The sequence below is a fragment of the Ochotona curzoniae genome, unplaced genomic scaffold (assembly GCF_017591425.1).
Source record: "Ochotona curzoniae isolate NIBS_2020 unplaced genomic scaffold, NIBS_Ocur_1.0 contig_2688, whole genome shotgun sequence".
Classification (NCBI taxonomy): Eukaryota; Metazoa; Chordata; class Mammalia; order Lagomorpha; family Ochotonidae; genus Ochotona; species Ochotona curzoniae.
The window spans coordinates 727,010-742,574 of NW_024465553.1; the positions used below are offsets into that span (position 1 = coordinate 727,010).

Below are 15,565 nucleotides of genomic sequence, written 5' to 3' on the forward strand. Positions count from 1 at the left end.
AGACTTGAGCCATCCTCTGCTGCTTTCCCACATCGTAAGCAGGGAGTTGGATTGGAAATAGAGCAGCCGGGACTTGAACTGGTATCCAAGTGGTATGCTGCTGCTGCAGGTGGAGGCTTATGCTGACAGGCCGTGGCCTCCCCAGAAGGGTGTTGCTCGTAAAACAAGTATGTTGTGTGAGGAGCCTCTTTGGCCCGGACACTGATGGGCTTGTTGTGTTGTGTTTCTGGCTGTGGGCTGCTACCTGGGCGCCTGCCGCTTGCCCCGCCTGTCCCTCGTCCTCCAGGGCAGTGGCCAGGCTGCTCAGCGCCTTTGAGCAGTGGGACCTGGCATAGTTGCTGGGTGTTCGTTTATGGAGGTGTTGGCGACTGGAGTTGACTGGCTCATGTGCAGCTCTGCCTGCTGACATTGGGTGGCAAACCAGTGCACAAGGTGATGTCATTCATGACCGGAGCGTCCGTGGTAGAACTGGAGATGAGCAGTGTACCTTGATGGCTTGGGATTAGCAGAGCAGAAGACGCCAGGCCACGGAATGCATGCTGGCTGTGTGGCACCTTGGTGTGGACGTGCCCTCTTCCCCATGAGGGCAGCTTCCCGCCCGGCTTGGGTCCAACAGAGTTGTTTCTGGGGCCTCAGCTCACCGCCCTGTGTTCCCTGGTTCACTGCTCCGTGTGGCCCGGTGAGCACGTGCCAGCGCCTTTGGCAGCCTGCCCTTGGGACAGTGCAGGCCCCTGGCTGCCATTGCTGTCGAGTGAGCTCAGGCAGCAGGTGGAGAAGGGGCTGGGGTCTCCATGGCATGAAGTGTACATGAGGCTGGGCGCCAGTCCCCCTGGCAGTCACCTGGGGCCGGGGGCTTGCCTGGCGAGTGTGGGAGTTTGAATTTGTTCCTGAGACAGATAGGAAACTGAAGGACTTTTTAATGGTAAAATATGCATAATATGAAATTTGTCCACTTAATTTTTTTTTGAGCAACAGCGAGGCAGTTTCCCAGCTGTTGGCTTGCTTCCCGAATGTCCTCAGTGACCAGGGCCGAGCTTCCGGGGCGAGGCTCAGAGCCAGAAAGGCGGTCCAGGTCGTCTCCCATGAGGGTGGCCAGAACCCAGCTGCTGGGGCCATCCTCTGCTCTGTCCCAGGGTGCACTGGCAGGAAGCTAGGATGAGGGGCCGGACGTGAGACTCAGGCATTCCAGGTGGGATGTGGGCTCTTAAGTGCCAGGCTGACTGACCCCTCATCTAGCTGTGAACATGAAGATTGATCTGTTTGTTTGAAAGTGGAGTTAGAGGAAGAGACAAGAGAAATCTCCCATCTGCTGGTTCACTCCCCCGCATGGCCATAAGTGCTGGGCTGGGCCATGCTGGAGGCAGAGCCTGGGAGTCTATTTGCATCTCCGGCATGAATGCGGGCCTTAACCCCTGGGCTGGCCTCTGCTGCTTTTCCAGTCATTAACAGGTTGGAGTAGGGTGGCCTGGGCTTGACTCTGTGCCTGTATGGGATACTGACATCAGGTGGCAGCCTACCCAGCTGTACCCAGTGCCAGCCCTGGGAGGATTTTTAAGCTGAGCTAGAGTAAATTAACGTCAGAATGCTGGTCCCTTTCCTGGGGCTGAAATGGGTGTCTGAGTAGTCGTTAGAGAACCTGGGCATTGGAGCTGCTGCAGCTTGTCGGAGACCCCGGGAGTCCTCCCCTGACCTCACTCCCTGCGTGTCCCACAGCTTTGATTTCCCTCCAAGCTGCACCTGACAGAGTGGCTGCAGGCACAGCCCGAGGGGGCAGTCAGGGTGAGGTTTGCGGCTGGACAGACTGACCCCAGTCGGCACCCAGGGTGTCTCAATTGTAGGTTGTGGATATGGGAGAGGTGGTAGTTAAGCTCGTGGGGCGGAGAGCAGGCAGCCCCGTGGTGCGGCAGCTGCTGCTGTGCGCAATAGATGAGCCATGCAGTGGAGACATGGCAGGCACGACCATCGCAGCCAGCGAGGCGCGGGGGCAGGTCATATGGGTGCTGCACCTGCCCCAGGCCCTCCAGAACGGCACTTCAGTGTGCAGTTAATACTGAGCAACATGAGGGACCTCCAAAGTGTTTCATAGTCGGTACTCCCCAGGAGCTTCTTAAAGATTTAGTTATTTGACAGAGAAAGAGCACACACCCACTGGTTCGCTGCTCAGATGGCGGCAGAGCAGCCAGAAGCTTCTTCCAGTCCCCCCGTGCGTGGTGAGGGGCCGAACACTCGCACCGTTTCCTCTGCAATTTCCACGTTCTTATCAAGGAGCCGGATCAGAAGTGGAGCTGCTGGGACTTGAACTGGAGCCCGTGTGGGCTGCTGGCCTTGCAGGCAGGGCGTTTACCAGCTGCACCACATGCTGGTCCCTTTCCTGGGGCTGCTGAGAGCCAGTGCTGCTCTGGGCCCTCGGGCTGTGCTTCAGCCGGAGCCTGTGGGATGTGGGTGGTTAGGCCCAAGCCCTGCCCCTCCCATGGACCAGGCACACTTGACCGCATTCCAGGCTGTCAGTGGCCTCATGGGTAGTGGCCGTCATGTGGACAGTTTTGGATTTTGGCTCACCAAAGGGCTTAAGTAAATCAGTCTCAGCCAGGGTGGGGGGGCATTCTTGTGAACTGAGAACTTGTTCTGCGTGGCTGGCGTTTGTCTGGAACGTCCCTGGAGAGGGTGCAGTGGGGTGTGGTGTGCCTGGACCGTCCGCTCTTGGTACTGTGCTGCGTTGCCTTAGGGGAGAGGCGTCGTTTTTGTTTGTTTCTGATCTTGGGGATCTCTCCCTGGGGTGTCTTGTGTGTGGTAAGCACATGCAAAGTGCGGTGTCCTTCCCCGAGCCTGCATAGCTGCCTGGTGGCCAGAGGACTTTGTCGTGAAACTGGCCCTGTGGGTGCGAGGAGACTTGGCAGTGTACTGTGGCACACTGCGTTCTTTGGAGAGCTTCGTCTTCTGTTCTTTGTGCATAAGTAGAGAAGAGCAGTAACCCTGAGACCAACACCTGAGAGGGACAGCCAGTCTGCGCCGAGAGCTGTTGGGAGCAGGCACCTTGCGTCTCCTGCAGGGACCCTGTGGAAGCAGCCACTTCCTGGTTCCTTAGTGTCGGGGCCGTGGAGTGGGCATAACAGTGGAGGCATGCCCGCTCTCCTGTTGCCGCATAGGGCTGGCGTCCCCCTGCCAGCTCTCACGTGACTTGCCTGAGAAATCTTTGTGACCCCGGCCCTGTGTGGTACACTGGGCAGGTCTGGTCCAGGGGCAGCGCAGGTGTTGAGTGTATGTGCCCAAGGTCAGGTGGGGCACGAGTTTGCCTGAATGAGTGGGCAGTGACCCTGTGAGTGTGTCCAGTCCCTATTCGGCATAAGGCACAGGTTTGCTCTCTACCTGGGCTTTGGCTTCTTGTTTATGTCACACTGCAGTGTCTTGCCATAACATGACAACAGAACCAACCCAGGAGCCTGATGGTCTCTTTAGGAGCCGAGCCTCAGCTGGTGACAGCTTGTCCTTCCTGAGAGCGATGGGCCACTGAGGTTTACAGGGACACCGAGGAGATGGGCCGTGGGGGGCATGATAGCGGGGGGGAGGGCGCTCTGCTCAAGGCGGTTAAGTCAGGAGAGCTGAGCTCTGAGATTGGATTTCCTTAAGAAACGAACTTGTGTGTTGTGCCAGGTTTGTTTTGTAATGTGACAGCTAATTGTCATTGGAGTCTCGGAGCCTTGAGGTAACGATGACATTGCAGGAGCTTGTTTCCCGCCTTGGGCCTGGTGGTTGACGCTCTCGTGGGACGCCAGCACTTGCATCTGAGGGCTTGGGTGTGAGTCACAGCTTTGCTCTAAATTCCAGCCTGGTGCCAGTGCACACGCTGGGAGGCAGCTAGGGGCGGCTCCAGTGACGGGGTCCCTGCCAGCTGTGTGGGTGCTCCCCGCTCCCGCCTGGCCATCATGGCCGTGTCGGGGAGTGCTCTCCACCTCCCTATACCTGGAAAAAATAAAGAGGGAAGGAAGACACCAAGGGGCGGAGCAGCAAGCCCTGTGCTAGCCGTTGAGGTGGCGACTGGCACACGGAGGCAGGTCCTACACAGGTGAAGCGAGGGCTGTCGGCCTCCGGGGGCGTGGGGATCGCTTAGACCCTTGCCATGTCCCCACCCGCACGGTGCCTTGAGTAAGCCCAGGTGCTGAGTGCTGCGTCCCACAGCCGTGGCGGTCTGTGCCATATGTGCCACCATGGAGCGCCATCCCCAGGAGCGGCTGCAGTACCCAGTGCCAGGAGGCCCCCAGCAGGGTGGCTCGGGGCAGCACGTGGCCCTACAAGCCATAGCTGTATCCCCGGCGCAGGCAGGAGTGGAGCTGAGTGCCAGCAGTCCCGTACTGGGCATCAGATCAGCACTTGGAGTCGGTTGGTGTGTGGAAGCTGGTAGTGGCCCGGTAGTGAGGCTACACGGAATGCCAGGAGAGAGTGTGTCCGCTCACACCGTGTGTCCTCCCGTGCTGGGCCCGCAGCCGGCTGATGGAGCCTGCAGGCAGCGGACGCCTGTCCCCGCCATGTCCTCGCTGTGTGACCTAAGCCGCGTCACCTTCAGGCTCCCTTCCTCATCCCTGCAGTGAAGGTGCCGCTCTCTCAAAGGAGAGTGACACAACTGGGAAATGAGGCAGAAGTGAGTATTCTCTCATGTGAAAACACCCAAACGCATTGTTAACTAAGAAAAGAAACACCCATCTTCTGTTTTTTTGTGACCTCATCGTAGAAAAGAAAAACATTTTACTGTGGAAAGGTTTGAAAGAAGAATATCCGCTATTGAAAGCATAGATCATAAACAGTCTAAAAGAAAAAGTACAGGTCATTAGGGGACTCTTACTTTTTCTGCTGTTTAACTCTAAAAACCATGTTAATTTATCACTTTCAACATTGTGACTGGCACTGTGGTGCAGTGATTAAACTGCTGCTCCCAGACCCCTTAGTCCCACACGCATGCCCACAGGCGCTGCAGCCTCGCCCAGCCTGGCCTGTCCCCCGGATACTGGCCACATGCATGTTGACAGGTGCCGCCCGGCCTGGCCTGCGCTCCGGACCCTGGCCACACACATGCCGACAGGTGCCGCCCGGCCTGGCCTGTCCCCCGGACCCTGGCCACACACATGCCGACAGGTGCCGCCCGGCCTGGCCTGGCCCCGAACCCTGGCCACACACATGCCCACAGGCGCTGCAGGCTGACAGGGTGTTCCCACCCCTGGGGGAATCCCAGCATTCCTTTTCCAAGTGTGTTCTCTTCTGACCCAGGTGCCCACTGCTGTGCCCCGGAAGGCAGTGGACAGTGGCCTCGGTGGTCCCTGTGCGGAGCTCTGGGGTTCATACCTCCTGCCTGGTCCATCCGCCGTTCACTTCGGGGAATGAAACAGCGGATGGAGGATCGTGTTCTCTTTCTCCCTGTGACACTGTTCCAAATAGATAGAGCTTTTAAAAATGCATACTTTACTTTTCTAAAGATACTTTCTGAGAAAGCAAGCCCAGGGAGTTGGGATACAGCAGGTGGAGCTGCTGTTGGACTCCGGCATAGAGGCTGCTTGCTGGCAGTGCCCCGGGGGCGCAGAGGGGGGCTGCAGCACTGGGCTTCCCGATGCCCATGGGAGACGTGGGCATGAGGGGCCTAGGGCCTGGCTCAGCCCTTTGCAGGAGTGATCAGGAGATGAAAAATCATTGTCCCTATGCGTTCCACCACTCATTCCCCAGCGCTTCTGGCAGGATTCAAAGATACACCTGGAGGACATGTGACCCTAGGTCTCCCACTCTTAGAGGGGACTGCTCTGGTCAGTGTGGAAGGGTGGCAGGCGGGGACGAGAGGTGGTCTGGCCTGGCAGGGCCCTGGGGAGCTGAGGAGGCGGCCTCCTGCTCGCCCTCGTGTCTCCCCTGCCTTCCGCTGTGGTCCCTTGTTGTCAGCTCTCTGCAGAGGACTCCTCACAGCCTGGGGCCCGCGTGCTTTGAGGGAAACGTGCAAGCTTGGGAGCCGGTCAGATGAGTGTGCAGGCGCTGTGGGGGCTGGGCTGGGAGCTCAGCGTTTTCCAGATCCCAGGTTCTGTCTGGGAAATGAAAGCTGGGGTTACTGTTACTTTGAGTCGCATGGCTGAGACCAATACTTGTTTTCTAGCCCCTCAGAGAAGAGAGGGAGGCAGCTAGGGGAACCCTCAGGTGGGGGGCGGGGTGGCTGCGCCCGGGGGCGTGGCCCTCCCCCTGGCAGTGCCCAGCATCTGTGCCAGCAGGTCCTGTCGGGCTGCCTTCACAGGCGTCCGGCTCATGCGGCACATGTCTGCCCGTGTCATGGCTCCCCACTCTCTCCTGAGCCCTTCCCCTTGCTATTTGGAGCACCTAGAGTGGAGATGAAACCCAGAGGGCAAGATTGGCCATTTTTTTTCTTCTTCAAATGGGTTCTGTATGTAGAAGTGTGGAGTAGCTGGGACTCCGACAAGGGGTGCAGGTAGTACTGGATGCAGCACCCCTCCTTCAATTGTGCCATTAAGAAATACCTGATATGGGCCCGGCGCGGTGGCGCAAGTGGTTAAGTCCTCGCCTTGCACGCCCGGGATCCCATATGGGCGCCGGTTCTAATCCCGGCAGCCCCGCTTCCCTTCCAGCTCCCTGCCTGTGGCCTGGGAAAGCAGTCGAGGACGGCCCAAAGCTTTGGGACCCTGCACCCGCGTGAGAGACCCGGAAGAGGCTCCTGGCTTCGGATCGGCATAGTATCGACCCGTTGCGGCTCACTTGGGGAGTGAATCATCGGATGGAAGATCTTCCTCTCTGTATCTCCTCTCTGTATATCCGCCTTTCCAATAAAAAATAATAAAAATAAATCTTTAAAATAAAAAAAAAAAAAAAAAAGAAATACCTGATATGGGCCCGGCGCGGTGGCGCACTGGTTAAGGTCCTCGCCTTGCACGCCCGGGATCCCATATGGGCGCCGGTTCTATCCCGGCAGCCCCTCTTCCCATCCAGCTCCCTGCTTGTGGCCTGGGAAAGCAGTCGAGGATGGCCCAAGGCTTTGGGACCCTGCACCTGCATGGGAGACCCAGAAGAGGCTCATGGCTTCGGATCGGCATAGCATCGGCCGTTGCGCTCACTTGGGGAATGAATCATCGGACAGAAGATCTTCCTCTCTGTCTCTTCTTTCTGTATATCTGCCTTTCCAATAAAAACATAATACAAATAAATCTTTAAAAAAAAAAAAAAGAAATACCTGATAAATTTGAAAGACAGAACATGGGGTAGGGAGAGCCGGCAGGCGCACCACTGGTTCACTCCTTGAATGACCTTGACAGCCGGGGCTGGACGAGTCTGAAGCCAGGGGCAGGGACTCCACCTGGTCTCCCATGTGGGTGACAGAGACCCAGGTACATGGGCTGCGGTCAGCTGCCTTCCCGGGTGCGTTGGCAGGAAGCCGGGTGGGAGCGGAGCAGCAGGATTGGGGAGTGTGATTGGGGTGTAGGTGTTGCGAGCCGTGGCTTCCTGCTGCTCAGCACCACAGTGCCAGCCCTCAGATGTGCTTAGCTCAGACTCCTCCGAGAAAAAGCCCAGCTGGAAGCTGCCCTCTCATTTCTGACCCTTGTTAAGAGTGGGAGAGGAGAGACCACGTGCTGTAGTGTGAGATCTTTCATCCACTGGTTCACTTTCCGAATGGCAGAAATGACCGGGGCAGGGCAGGCCGAGCCCAGGAGCCAGGAGCTTCTCGGGTCCTGCAGTGGGTGCAGGGGTCCAAGCACAGGCACGCTGGCAGGGAGCTGGGTGGCAGGGGAGTAGCCAGGCTCGTAGGAGATGCTGCCCGCGGTGCTGTCTGTTCCTTGGCTTCCGCTCACAGCCCAGCTGGAGGTGGTGGCCGCAGTCCTGGCCAGTGTGCTTTCTGCCCAGGGCCTTGGTGCCAGCTTCCTGTTGGAGTGCTCCTACTTGGGCTCTGTCGCTTCCTGCACGGAGGTGTTTTTCTAGCTTCCTTATTGAATACAAAGGGACTGCATACCGTCCCCCTTTTCCGGCCTTATTTTCCTCTGTGATGTGTGTGGCTGCCTGCTGTCCCTGCGCCAAGCAGTCTGGTGGGAACTCTGCAGAGGGGGTCCTGTGCTCTCACCAGGTCCGGGTGGAGCCAAGGAGCGCTCAGCTGGGTCAAGTGTGTTTCGCAGTCCAGGAGGGGTGGTGGGCGTGTGTGAGATGGGTGAGGCCCCTGGGGCCTGTGCTCTAGGGGAGGGGGACAGGGCTGAGGCAGACGGGCGTGGAGGTGGCTGCCTCCCCTTCTCTGGGCACTCACCTCCCTGATGTGACAGCCTGTGGACAGCCACGCGTTCACCCAGTCCTGGAGTGTGACAGTTCTCTGCTGCCTGAGGGACCCCAGGACCAGGCCGGGTTCCTACGAAAGGTGAATTCCCGCTTGCGTGTCCTTGCGCGGGAGTGTTCCGTCTGTTGAATGTCCTCACCTCTGGCTGTCACAGTGAACATTCCAGAGGGCTCTCCCATAGCGCCCACAGTCTTGTCTCTCAAAAGCGAGTGTATATTGCACGTATGGAGTGAGTTCTTTGTACCAGCGTGGCATGACTGTGCTGTTGTCTTGTAGTTTCTGGGGAAAGGTGCTCTTTCCCTGTGGCTTTGGGGCCATGGTCAGTGCTGGCGGCTCAGAGCCTGGGGGTCAGACAGTCCCACGCCCCATCCGCTCACACGTGCAGCTCTGGCCCCGGGCCACCTGCTGTGGCTGCTGCTGTGCCTCCCAGTAGGCGGTTTGTGAGGGACACCTGGGATAGACGCTTTGGGGTTGAGTATCTTGTCACAAATGTCACAGTGATTCGAGCATTTAGCTAGGCTCACTAATGGTAGCCTTTGAAAAGAAGAAACTTGAGTCTGTGTGTTGTATTGCAGATGATGCTCATGAGCTTAACCGTGAAGATGGCATTCATATGGAAACTTATTTTTAAACTTCTAGGGTGCGCTTTTTTGAAGATTTATTTATTTTTTTAAATTACAAGTCAAATATACAGAGAGGAGGAGAGATAGAGAGGAAGATCTTCCATCCGATGATTCACTCCTTAAGTGAACACAACAGCCGGTGCTGCACCAATCTGAAGCCAGAAGCCAGGAACTTTCTCCATTTGTCCCACATGGGTACAGGGTCCCAAGGCTTTGGGCCATCCTCGACTGCTTTCCCAGGCCACAGCAGGGAGCTGGATGGGAAGTGGTTAGAACCGGCACCCATATGGGATCCCAGCGTGTTCAAGACGAGGACTTTAGCTGCTAGACCACCATGCTGGGCCGTAGGCTATACTTTTTAGTCAGTAGATTTAGGTGTCTTCTGTTGTTTAAAGTTTCATTTATTTGAAAGGGAGAGTCATGGAGACAAAAGCATCCCCCTTCTGCTCGTTCACTTTCTGGATGGCTGCCACGGTCAGACCGAAGCCAGGAGCGTGGAGCTGTGCGTGCTGCAAGGGCCGTCCTGGGCCATGTTCTGCTCTCCCAGGCAGGCATAGTGACAGGGAGCTGGATCACAAGTGGGGCTCTGGGACTCGAACCTGTGTCCACATGGGTGCAGTCACAGGCGGTGGCTTAGTCAGCTGTACCTCATGCTTCTGTAATTCAGCGTGGTTTTTGTTTGTTTTCAGATTAAGACATTTGCGTTTAGTCTTCATTTTATTTTTAAAGATTTATGTGGGGGAGAGTCAAGTTTTCATTTGTTGGGTAGTTGCTATTCGTAGTCGGGTTGGTTAGGATCTGGGACCCAGGAGCTTCTTTCAGGACTGCTCCACGTGGGTGACGGTGGCCCAGGTGCTCGGGCCGCCTTCTGCTTTCCCCCGGCAGTGGGCTCGAAGAGGAGCACCCATGGGTGCTGGCATCACAGGGCAGCTCATACTGTCGCTGCAACACTGGCCGTGAGTGTTCACTTCAAAAGGAAAGCAGCTCTTCTGTCTGCCCCCCACATGGGCAGCACAGCCGGGGCTGGGTCATGGCAAAGCCAGGCAGCTCCATCCGCTTCACTCATGTGGGTGCTCACAGCTGCTCTGCTGGCACACCCACGGACGTTAGTGGGGCTGCCGTGGACGCTCAGTAGCTGGGACAGGTGCCTGGCTGTGAGGCGCTGGTTTGTAAGCAGCGGCTGAGCCTGTCGTGCCCAGCGGCAGCCCTGGCAGTAGGGCGTGGGTGTAGTACTTACTGAGCAGTGCAGACACTGGACTTTTTCTCCCAAGGAACTCCTGCTTTTCTACAAATGAGGATCGTTCTGAGAACAGTAACAGCATTAGCAACAAAGCGGAAACCGGACCTAGTGATTGTGGGAGAACATGCACTCGCTGTGGGCTGTGCCCTGCCTCTGGTTGCACACTCGCTGTGGGCTAGCCTAGCGGCTTAAGTCCTCAACTTGAACACGTGGAGATCCCATGTGGGCGCAGGTTCTAATCCTGGTGGCACCACTTCCCATCCAGCTCCCTGCTTGTGGCCTGGGAAAACAGTGGAGGACACCCCAAAGCCTTGGGACCCTGCACCCATTGGGAGACCTGGAGGAGCTCCTGGCTCCTGGCTCTGGATCGGCATGGCACCGGCCGTCGCGCTCACTTGGGGAGTGAACCATCGGGATGGAAGATCTTCCTCTCTGTCTCTCCTCCTCTCTGTATATCTGCCTTTCCAATAAAAGCAAATAAATCTTTTTTTTAAAAAAAAAGAAGTTTATTCTGAGGGTTGTTGACATATGTTAAGTTGAAAAGTCTGAGAAAATTCAGTTAAATGACTTACATCAATTTATTGAAGATCTTAACTGATAAATAATGGCTAGACCCTGAGTTCTGGTTCCCATGTGTAATGATGAGAAAAAAACTGGTTTTCACGTTGCATATGAGAGATGTAATTCTAAACTCTGGAAAACACTCAGCTGATGAAGAGGTCGCTGTAACAAGGGAGGCGCGTCTCTGGATTGTGAAGTGGCTCAGGGCCGCGTCAGAGCCGCAGCTTCTGCAGTGAGACGAAATCCTGGCCATGGGACTTCTGGCTCGCTGCCCGCAGACACACTGTTTAACCTGTCCAAGCTGCTTTGCACCTGTCCTGGAGGGGCATGGGCGTCACCCGTGTCTGCATGCCAGCTGTGAGGAGAGCAGCCTTCGCCCCTGCAGGTGCTGCTGTCCTGACTGGGGTCGGGCACCTCACTGGTTCCTGCATGGACCAGAGGCATTCTCCCACAATGGCACGTGTGCATCTGTGCTCAGAGTGTGAGAAGGCTCCCCCACCTGTCCAGTGAACTTTTTTTTAAAAGATTTGTTTTATTTTGATTGGAAAGTCAGATATACAGAGAGGAGGAGAGGAAGATCTGTCCGATGACTCACTCCCCAAGTGGCCGCAATGGCAGAAGCTGCACCGATCCAAAGCTAGGTCTCTTCCAGGTCCCCCACGTGGGTGCAGGGTCCCAAGGCTTTGGGCCGTCCTCAACTGCTTTCCCAGGCCACAAGCAGGGAGCTGGATGGAAAGTGGAGCAGCTGGGATTAGAACCGGCGCCCACATGGGAGCCCAGTGTGTGCGAGACAAGTGTTTGGTCACTGAGCCATTGTGCTGGGCCTGGTAGACTGTTGACGTGAAAGCCCTTTGGGCCATTTCAGACACACGGAACATGGTGACAGTGGGCGGGGGCTGCACTGGTGTTGGTTGCCGCCCTCCCTGCGGTCGGCCCGTGTCTTCCACCCAGTGTCCGTAGGGGTGTGAGCGTTGGGGACCTCAGACACTAGGTGTCTGGATGGAGTTAGCAGTTTGCAGCTGGGTTTACTGTTTGTGTTGCACATTCCTGTGGGGTTTGACAGACAGTGACGTTCACAAATGCGCTGGCCCCACCTGTCCGCGTCCCTGCCCTGCGAGCTGCTGCAAGCTGTGCGTGCCCAGACTCTGCAGTAGCAGGGGGCACTCGGCACCGGGCTGCAGCTCCCACTTGCTCCCACTCAGCTTAGCACTGTGTGCTGAGCGTGTCTCCCTGTGTCTGTGGCATGGATGGGTCATTGTGTCATTGTGTTTGCTGGTGAGAATACCTGTCTGAAGGCCCTCTGGTCGCTCTGGGTTGGGCAGGCACGGCTGCTGTGAACACACGCAGGCGCGTCGGTGTGGATGTCTCCTTGCGGTAACCGTAACAGCACGATTTCTGTCTCAGGGTGGAAGTGTATTCAGTGTGTAAGAAACTGCCAGCTGACTTCCAACATTGCCATGCCTGTCGGCAACCCCACCGGCAGGTTGCTCTGCCCCACAGCTGTAGCATTTGGTGAAGTCACTGTTTTGGATATGGCTTAATTGGTATACAGTGGCATCTCATTATTTCATTAAAGTATTTATTGGAGGAGCTGGGGCAGTGGCGTAATGGGCTCATCCTCCACTTGCAGTGCCAGCATCCCATATGGGCATGGGTCCTGGTCCCAGTGCTCTACTTTTCCAGTCCAGTTCCCTACTAACGTGCCTGGGAAAGCAGAAAAGGATGGCTCGAATTCCTGGGTCTCTGTACCCTGTGGAAACCCAGATGCAGCTCCTGGCTTCAGACCAGCCCAGTTCTGGCCATGTCATTTGGGGAGTGAACCACCGGGTGGAAGATTTTCTCTGTGTGTGTGTAGCTCTGCTTTTCAAATTAAAATAAATAGGGCCTAGCGCGGTAGCTTAGTGGGTAAAGGCTTAATTTTGCATGCACCAGGATCCCACGTGGGTGCCGGGTTCAAGTCCCAGCAGACCCACTTCCTGTTCAGCTCCCTGCCTGTGGCCTGGGAAAGCAGTCGAGGACGGCCCCAAGCCTTGGGACCCTGCACCTGTGAGGAAGACCTGGAAGAGGCTCCTGGCTTTAGATTGGCTCAGCTCCACCATTGTGGCCACTTGGGGAGTGAATCAGCAGATAAAAGATCTTTCTTTCTCTGTATATCTGCCTTTCCAATAAAATAAATAAATTCTTAAAGAATAAATAGCGAAACAGTAGTTGAAAGATGGGGAGGTGGAGCAGTCTCCTGGCTGAGCCAGTCTGAAGACGAGGGCAGGAGCTCTGACCACCTGGGCTTGGGCGGCCTAGGCCTCAGCAGCAGCTGCCCATCAGCAAGAAGGTGCCCGGGGGCCCTGGGCATCCCAGCCTTTGTCTTCAGGGTACCAGATGTCTGCCTGTGCTGCTTAACATCTATTTATTTTGATCAGAAAGGCCGATTTACAGAGAAAAGGAGACAGAGATCTTCCATGCACAAACTCATTTCCTAAAAGGCTGCCACAGCTGGAGTTGAGCTGAGCTGACCAGCAGCCAGGAGCTTCTTCCTGGCTTCCCACATGGGTGTCGGGCCCAGGTGCTGGGTCATCTTCCATTGCTTTTCCCAGGCCATTGGGGAGCTGGGTCACAAGTGGAGCCGTCACAGCTCTGCGTGCTGAGCACCTGCTGTTTGTCCGTTGCATGGACTCCAGCGTGGTCGCAGCACAACCTCTGCCCTTGCAGTGTTCTGGAGTGGCCTTTGTCACCTCCGCAGCCTGGAGGCGTGCCACATCAGGGCGTGAGGAGAGCCTCACCAAGTATGCCTTCCGGGGAGCTTCGAGAAGGTTGGGGGGCTCAGGGTCTGCTCTATGTTTCCAGAAATAATGTATTAGGGCCGGTCTTGCTGTGGAGTGGACCAGGCTGTTGCCTGCCACCCTGCCATTCCCTAGGGGCCCCAGTTCAAGTCCTAGCTGCTCCACTTCTGGCTCAGCTCCTGGCTAATTGCCCGGGAAAGCAGCCGAGGATGAGCCAAGTGTGTGGGCCCTTGAGCCGCGTGGAGACCCTGAAGGAGCGCTTGGCTTTTTGGTCTGCTTCAGCCCTGGCTGCTGCCCTCACCGAGGGAGTGAACTAGCTGCCGGAAGATCTTTCTGCCTCCCTCTCTCTGTGACACTGACTTTCAGATAAATCGTCATGTTTACCAGTTCACGTTAGTGGCAGAGAGATTGCAAATGCTAGAGTACATACTTTTACAGATCATCTAAAGCCAGCAGCCATACAGGACATCAGCACTATGCCATATCTGCTTTGGTGGCACAGGCTGACGGACTCACACTGGTGCCCGGTGGTGAGGGCTGCGCGGACGGACTCGCGCTGGTGTGTCCTTCCACGTGCATTTGTGGATTGCATAGTTAAAGCAGTGGTTTGAACCGCACTGAACTGATGTGCTGTTATGGGTGTCATGTGGCGAATGGTTTAGGGCTGTGCTACTCAGATTCAGCCTCGCCTGTGTCCCGACAGGCAGGTGAATGTGTACTGGCAGGCTGACTTCCTGTTTGGTTGGGGGATCCCTGCCCCCCTCAATATCCTAAGGGGAATTGTGTTTTTGGAAGTTAAGAGCTTCTAGTTGTCTTGCTATCAAGTTGAACCTGTTTCTCACCCCGCAGCCCTGCAGTGCCACCTGGTGGAAGAAGGGTGTGTGTGTAGGACTATGCCAATTTTGGGGAACTTTTTAATTCTCTGAGTCAGTGAGAAGAGGACAGGTCTGGCTGTCCTGTCTTGTTGAGACCTTGGAGAGCCTTGGCAGGGTCTTCCCCTCGTGGCTGAGAGCACCTGCTGTCCACAGATGGGCACTGTGTCCTTGGGCGGCGGGTCTCTGGCATGCCTGCCCTGTGCTGGGCCCTGGCAGCACAGCAGGGATGGAGCTGTTTAGGGAGGCTAGACAGGCCGTCGGAACAGAGGCCTGGGGCCAAGAGGGCCTGGAGCGGGCAAGAGCAGTGGCCACAGTGGGTGTGGGTTGGGGTTAGGTTAGGCGTGGCTAGCCCTGCTGGAGAAAGAGTGGCACGGCCAGTGTGTCTGGATCAGGGGAGCGGCAGGGCTGTGCTCTGCGGGACTCCTCGGACCAGGAAGCAGCCTGGGGAAGGGGAGTGGACCCATTGGGGCCCTTCCCTGACCTCCTGCCTGCAAGGTGCCTGTGGATCCCAGGGGTCCAGCACCTGGTGTGCTGGGAGAAAGATTGGGCCAGCTCTGCTCCTGTGTGGTGGCATGGGCAAGCCCCTGAGAGGCACGGCCAGCCCTTGCTTGGCTGCCCCTGCCACACTCAGGTTTCTGAGACTTTAGTCCATTTTTAAAGCGCTGTACTTGAGAGGCATCGAGCCATTTTGCAGGGCTGAGCAGAACCAGGAGGTGGTAGCTGGGTGAAGCTGTGCCACAATGTCTTTGGCTTTGTGCCAGGGCTGTTAGCTCCTTTAGAAACAGGCTGGCATGTGAGGTGTGGGCATTTTAGTTGTGCAGGTGTCGTTCATGGCTGCCTTCTTGCCCACTCTAAGGTGAGGTGCCTGCTGCCCGCGTACCAGCACTGGGCTGTCCAGGAGCTGCTGTCTGAGGGTTTTCTGGTGACTTGTAGTTCACAGTCTGTCCAATACTGTTCTCTTTTGGGATTTTCCTCTGTGGACTTCAGAATCAGCTTTCCTAGATCCAAAAGCTAATTAGGAAGGCATCTGCCTACGGAGGGATGGCTGTCAGGGAAGGGGGAGGGGGAGAGGGGCTGCTGGGGGGAAGGGGCTGCGGGGTGGGAGGTGGTGTCAGGAGGGAGGGCTGTTGGGGAAGGGGAGCTGGCGGGGGGAGGGGAGCTGCAGGGGGAGGGGGCTGCGGGGTGGGTGTCGGGAG

At 56.6% G+C, this 15,565-nt stretch overlaps 1 protein-coding gene across 2 annotated transcripts in view; it reads left to right on the top strand.

Annotated features, from left to right (window-relative positions):
• PPP1R13B (protein phosphatase 1 regulatory subunit 13B) overlaps window positions 1–15,565 on the top strand; it is a 37,408-nt gene that overhangs the window by 5,430 nt on the left and 16,413 nt on the right. The window lies entirely within an intron of this gene.